Source organism: Propithecus coquereli, unplaced genomic scaffold, assembly GCF_000956105.1.
Source record: "Propithecus coquereli isolate 6110/MARCELLA unplaced genomic scaffold, Pcoq_1.0 Scaffold125, whole genome shotgun sequence".
Lineage (NCBI taxonomy): Eukaryota > Metazoa > Chordata > Mammalia > Primates > Indriidae > Propithecus > Propithecus coquereli.
Genome location: NW_012136636.1, coordinates 4,900,185 through 4,907,161, shown reverse-complemented (window position 1 = coordinate 4,907,161; position 6,977 = coordinate 4,900,185).

Sequence of the window (6,977 nt, the reverse complement as noted above, 5' to 3'; positions counted from 1 at the left end):
GGGGTCTCACTCTTGCTCAGGCTGGTCTCGAACTCCTGAGCTCAAACAATCCGCTAGCCTCGGCCTCCCAGAGAGCTAGGATTACAGGTGTGAGCCACCGCGCCTGGCCTGTCTTAATATATTATTCCATTGTCATCTGGCATGAAGCATTGCTATCAAAAGTCTTATGCCCAGTAGATTACCTTTTCCTTTTAAGGGACTTTGGATGCCAAGAGAAATTATCTTTAAAATGTTTCACATGTTTTCCTAGAACATTTCCTGGTGTTGAGCATTCAGAGTTAGTTCTTCCAGATGCACAGTATGCCCTTTTAAAATATAATAAGTTCAAGTTTTTCTTACCCGAAATATTTTCTTTAATTATATTCTTTAGTGCTTTTTCTGACAGATTGTTTAGTCTTTTTCTTTGAAACTCCAATTATATGTATGTTGATCATTTCTTGTCTTCTCTTTCTTTTCCTTTTTCTTTTTTTTAATTTAAGAATATTATGAGGGTACAAACATTTTGATTACATAATAATGCCTTTGACTCACCCAAGCCAGAACTACAAATGTGCCCTTCCCCCTATACAGTGCACTCCATACCCATTAGTTGTGAGTTTACCCTCGACCCTGCCACCTGACCAGCACCCTGTGAGTATTACTTCCATGTGAGCACCTTAGTGTTGATCAGTTAGTACCAATTTTCCATTCTTGTGATACTTCACTTTGAAAGATGGGCTCCAGCTCTATCTAAGATAATACAAGAGGTGCTAATTCACCATTTTTTTTGTGGTTGAGTAGTATTCCATGGTATACATATACCACATTTTATTAATCCTCTCATGTATTGATGGGCACTTGGGTTGTTTCCATAACTTTGCAATTATGAATTGTGCTGCCATAAACATTCAAGTGCAGATGTCTTTATTATAGAATGTCTTTTTTTCCTTTGGGTAGATGCCTAGTAGTGGGATTGCTGGATGAAATATTTCTATTTTTAGTTCCTTGAGATATCTACAAATTAATTTCCATAGAGGTGGTACTAATTTGCAGTCCCACCAGCAGTATAAGAGTGTTCCTATGTCTCCACATCCTTGCCAGAATGTGTTGTTTTGGGATTTTTTTGATAGAGGCCAATCTTACTAGGGTTAGGTGATATCTCATTGTGGTTTTGATTTGCATTTCTCTAATGATTAGAGATGTTGAGCATTTTTTTATATGTTTGCTGGCCGTTATTCTGTCTTCTTTTGAAAAGTTTCTGTTCATGTCCTTTGCCCACTTTTTGATGGGATTGTTTGCTTTTTTCTTGTTAATTTCCTTAAGTTCTATATAGATTCTTATTATCAGCGCTTTATCAGATGTGTAGCGGCAGATATTTTCTCCCATTCTGTAGGTTGTCTGTTTACTCTAATGATAGTTTCCTTGGCTGTGCAGAAGCTTTTTAATTTGATCAGGTCAAATTTATTTATTTTTGTTGCCTCTGTGATTGCTTTGGGGTTCTTCTTCATAAATTCTTTGCCTAGCCAAAGAAGTCATAATGTCAAAAAAGTAGAGAGACTTAAAAATAATATTAGATTTTCTTAAATCTAGAAAATAGGATTCAAAACATTACTTGACAAAATATTATGAAAGAATATGAGGAAATATTATGAAAGGAAAATAAATGAGGGGGAAGATTATACAGACATTATAAAAAGTGAGTTTTACTAGAGAAAGGAGTACAAGATAAAACAAAGTAGTATAAAGTTTTAGTAAGAAAAACATCTGCAAAGTATGGTCCTGTTACATGACTAAACAGACAGATCAAGGACATAGAAACTTAAGAAATAGACCCAATTAAATGTGAACTTCAGAATATAATGAAATCAACATTTCATGTCAGTGGGGGTAAATACAGATTGCTTAATACATAGTCGGGGGACAACTGTGTAGTCATATGGAAAACTGACCATATATTTAGAACCCCCTCTCATTGCTTAGACCAAAATATATTTTAGATAAACCAGACATTTAAAAGTAAGAAAACAAAGCCATACAAATAATTGAACCCATACAATTAATAAATTTAGGGGAATGCTATATTAAACATTAAAAAATAATACAAAACAAAATAGAAGCCAGAGAACAAAAGATTGCTAAATTTAATATATAAAATGCTATCAAGTAGATAATCAATAAAAGATAGAGCTATGTATAAGATGTACAAAAACATAAAAAGATAGGTTAAAGGAAATAAAAAGCTATAAAACTTATAAAAAGATACCAGACTCATCTACTACAAAATAAGACAAACTAAAGTTGTATTTTTTTATTGTTATCAAATTTGCAAAGTAAAACTTTGATAATACTTTGTATTGGTAAGGGTATGAGCAAATAGATACTCTCAAATTTTTAATGTATATATTATGTGTATGTTGACTGTATGGGGGAAAACACATAAAAATATCTATCAAAATTTAAAATGCCTTTACATTTTGACCAAATTATTTAATTTCTAGAGATTTATCTTATAAATACAGTTACACATGTACAAAAAGATATATTTACAAGGATACTTAGTATAAAATTATAATGCTGAAGAAAAGGAAATAATTTAAATGTTAATCAATAGAAGTTTGATTAAATCATTGATGGTACATTAGCCCATGGTATCAAGCAACTACAGTCATGCACCACATAATAACATTTCAGTCGATGAAGTACTGTATTTATAATTATGGTCTCATAAGATTATAATACCATATTTTTACTGTACCTATTCTATTAATATGCCTGTAAATGATTAAATGTAGTACTCACTTCACTAGTACATATGCTAAAATTGGAATGATATGAAAGAAGATGAGCATGGTCTCTGCACAGGATGACACACAAATTTGTGAAGTGTTCCATAGTTTTAATTCACTAAAGAGATCGACATATTTAAAAAAATAAATAGAACTTCTGGAAATGAAAAATGTATTTAAGGAAATACAAAGCATAATGGAAAGTTTTAAGAATAGACTAGACCAGGCAGAAGAAAGAATCTGAGAGCTTGAAGACAACTCTTTCAAATTAACTCAGTCAGTCAAAAATATAGAACAGAGAATAAAGAGGAATGAACAAAGCCTACAGGAAATATGAGATTATGTAAAATGGCCAAATATAAGAATCATAGGCATCCCTGAGGGAGAAGAAAATGCACAAGGACTGGAACACCTATTTGAAGGAATAATTGAGGAAAACCTCCCTGGTCTTGCTAGAGGTTTAGACAGCCAGGTATAGGAAACTCAATGAACATCTGAGAGATTCATTGCAAAGAAGCAATCACCAAGACACATAGTTATCAGATTGGCCAAAGTCAACATGAAGGAGGAAATCCTGCAAGCTGTGAGGTGAAAATATCAAGTAACTTACAAAGGAAAACCCATCAGGCTAACTGCAGACTTCTCAACTGAGACCTTACAAACCAGAAGGGATTAGGGCCCCATCTTCAGCCTTCTTAAATAGAACAACTGCCAGCCCAGAATTTTCTATCCTGAAAAACTAAGTTTCGTATGTGAAGGAGAAATCAAAACTATTCCAGACAAGCAAGCACTGAAGAAATTTTTCAGGACCAAACCTGCCCTGCAGGAAATACTCAGAATGACATTATATATGGATCAACATAATAGACACCCACCATTGTAAAACAACCCAAAAGCTAAAGCTCAGAGCTCACATAAAGCAATAGTACAAGAGGTAAAACAAAGCAATAAGGTACTACCTAACAAGATGAACAGAACAGCATGCCACATATCAATTCTATCAAACACTCAAGAGACACAGGCTGGTTGAATGGATTAAAAAATACAGCCCAAGTATCTGTGGTCTCCGGGAAACACATTTAACCCACAAGGACTCATACAGACTCAAGGTGAAGTGATGAGAAAATCAATTCCATGCAAATGAAAACCAAAAACTAGTATGTATGGTATTCTAATATCAGATAAAATTGACTTTAAATCAACAATAGTAAAGAAAGATGGAGATGGTTATTATATAATGGCAAAGGGAGCAATTCAACAAGAAGACATAACAATCCTAAATATTTATGCGCCTAACACAGGAGCACCCAGATTCATAAAGCAAACTCTACTAGATTTAAGCAAAGATGTAAACAACAGCATTGTAATTGCCAGGGATTTCAACACCCCACTGACAGATTTGGACAGATCATCTAAGTAGAACACAAATAAAGAAATACTGGACTTAAATAGGACTCTAGAACAAATGAGTCTAACAGACATTTATAGAGCATTTCACCCTAAAACTACTGAATATACATTCTTTTAATCAATACATGGAACATTCTCTGAGATTGATCATATCTTAGGCCACAAACATGGTGCAACAAATTCAAAACAATGTAAATCATACCATGTATCTTCTCAGACCATAGTGGATTAAAACTAGAAATCAAATCCAAGAGACACACTCAATTCTACACAAAGTCATGGAAATTAAATAACTAACTGCTGAGTCATTATTGGGTCAATAATGAAATTAAGATAAAAATCAAAAGATTCCTTGAACTGAATGACAAAGGAGGCACAAACTATCAAAATCTATGAGATTCAACAAAAGCAGTCCTAAGGGGAAAATTTATAGCCTTAAATGCCTACATGAAAAAGACAGAAAGATCAAAAATTACCAATCTAATAACATGTCTCAAGGAACTAGAAAGCCAGTAGAAGAAAAGAAAGAACTAAGGCAAGAAAAGAACTAAACCAAATGGAAAATAAACAAACAAGAAATACAAAGAATCAATGAAACAAAAAATTGGTTGTTTGAAAATATAAACAAAATGGATAGACCTCTTGCTTAGATGAACCAGGAATAGAAGGGAAAGGACCCAAATAAGCTCAATCAGAAATGAAAAGGGAGATATTACAACTGATACCACAGATATACAAAAAATCATCTGTAAATACTATGAAAATCTCTACACACATAAACTCGAAGACATAGAGAAAATGGACAAATTCCTGGAAACACACAACTTTCCAAGACTCAATCAGGATGAAATAGAACTCCTGAACAGACCAGTAATGAGCAATGAGGTTGAAGCAGTAGTAAAAGAGCTTCCAAGAAAAAGATTCCCGGACCAGATGGATTTACAGATGAATTTTACTAGACCTACAAAGAAGTGCTAGTACCCATACTGCAGAAATTATTCCATAACATTGAGGAGGGAATCCACCCCCACTCATTCTATGAAGCCAGTATCACCTTGATACCAAAGCCAGGAAAGGACACAACAAAAAAGGAAAACTACAGACAAATATCTCTTATGAATGTAGTGCAAACATCCTCAATAAAATATTAGCAAACCGAATTCAATAGCACATTAAAAAAATAATCCACCATGAACAAGTGGGCTTCATCCTAGGGATGCAAGATGGATCAACATACACAAATCAATAAATGTGATTCACCACATAAACAGACGCAAAAACAAAGACCATACAATCATCTCAATAGATGTAGACAAAGCATTCAACAAAATTCAGCACCCTTTCAGGATAAAAACCCTGAACAAACTTGGCATAGAAAGAACATATCTCAAAATTATAACAGTCATATATCACAAACCCACATCCAACATCATACCGAATGGGGAAAAGTTGAAAGCATTCCCACTAAGAACTGGAACAAGACAAGAGTGCCCACCGTCACCACTTTATTTAACTTAGTGCTGGAAGTCCTAGCCAGAGCAATTAGGCAAGAGAAAGGAATAAAGAGTATACAAATCAGGAAAGAGAAAGTCAAACTGTTGCTTTTTGCTGACAGTCTGATCTTATATCTAGAAAACCTCAAAGACTCCAACAAAAGACTCCTGGAATTGATAAATAAATTCAGCAAAGCCTCAGGATATAAAATCAATGTATGCAAATCCTATATAGGAATCCTATAGCATTCCTATACACCAATAACAATCAAGCTGAGAGTGAAATCAAAGACTCAGTACCATTCACAATAGCCACAGAGAAAATAAAATACCTGGAATATACTTAAGCAAGGAGGTGAAAGAAGTCTACAAAGAGAACTCAAAACACTGAAGAAAGAAATTGCAGATGACACGAACAAATGGAAAAAAAAATCATGCTCATGGATCAGTAGAATCAACATTATTAAAATGTCCACACTAACCAAAGTGATTTACCAATTCAATGCAATCCCCATCAAAATACCAATGTCATATTTCATATTTCACAGATCCATAAAAATTATTTCTATGCTTTGTGTGGTACCAGAAAAGAGTCCGAATAGCCAAAGCAATCTTCAGCAAACACAAATCTGGAGGTATCACATTACCAGACTTCAAATTATACTACAATGCTATATTAACCCAAACACCATGATATTGACACAAAAATAGAGACGTAAACCAATGGTATGGAAGAGAGAATCCAGATATAAAACCATGCACACACAGCCAACTGATCTTTGAGAAAGCAGACAACCATATACACTAGGAAAAAGAAGCCCTATTCAATAAATGATGCTGGGAGAATTGTATAGCCACATGTAGAAGACTGAAACAGGATCTATATCTCTTACCACTCATCAAAATTAATTCAAGATGGGTAAAAGTCTTAAATGTAAGACATGAAACCATAAGAATTATAGAAAAAAAGTAGGAAAAACTATTCTAGATATCAGCATAGGCAAAGAATTTATGGCTAAGACCCCAATGGCAATTATAGCAACAACAAAAATAAATAAATTGTGCTTAATTAAATTGGAAAGCTTCTGCACAATTAAGGAAACAATCAACAGAGCAAATAGACAATCCACAGAATGGGAGAAAATATTTGCAAGTTATACATGCAAAAAATGGCTAATAACCAGAATCCATAAAGAACTCAATCAAATCAGCAAGAAAAAAATCCAGCCCCATTAAAAAGTGACATGAACAGAAGCTTTTCAAAAGAAGATAGACAAATGGCCAATAAACACATGAAAAAAATGCTCAA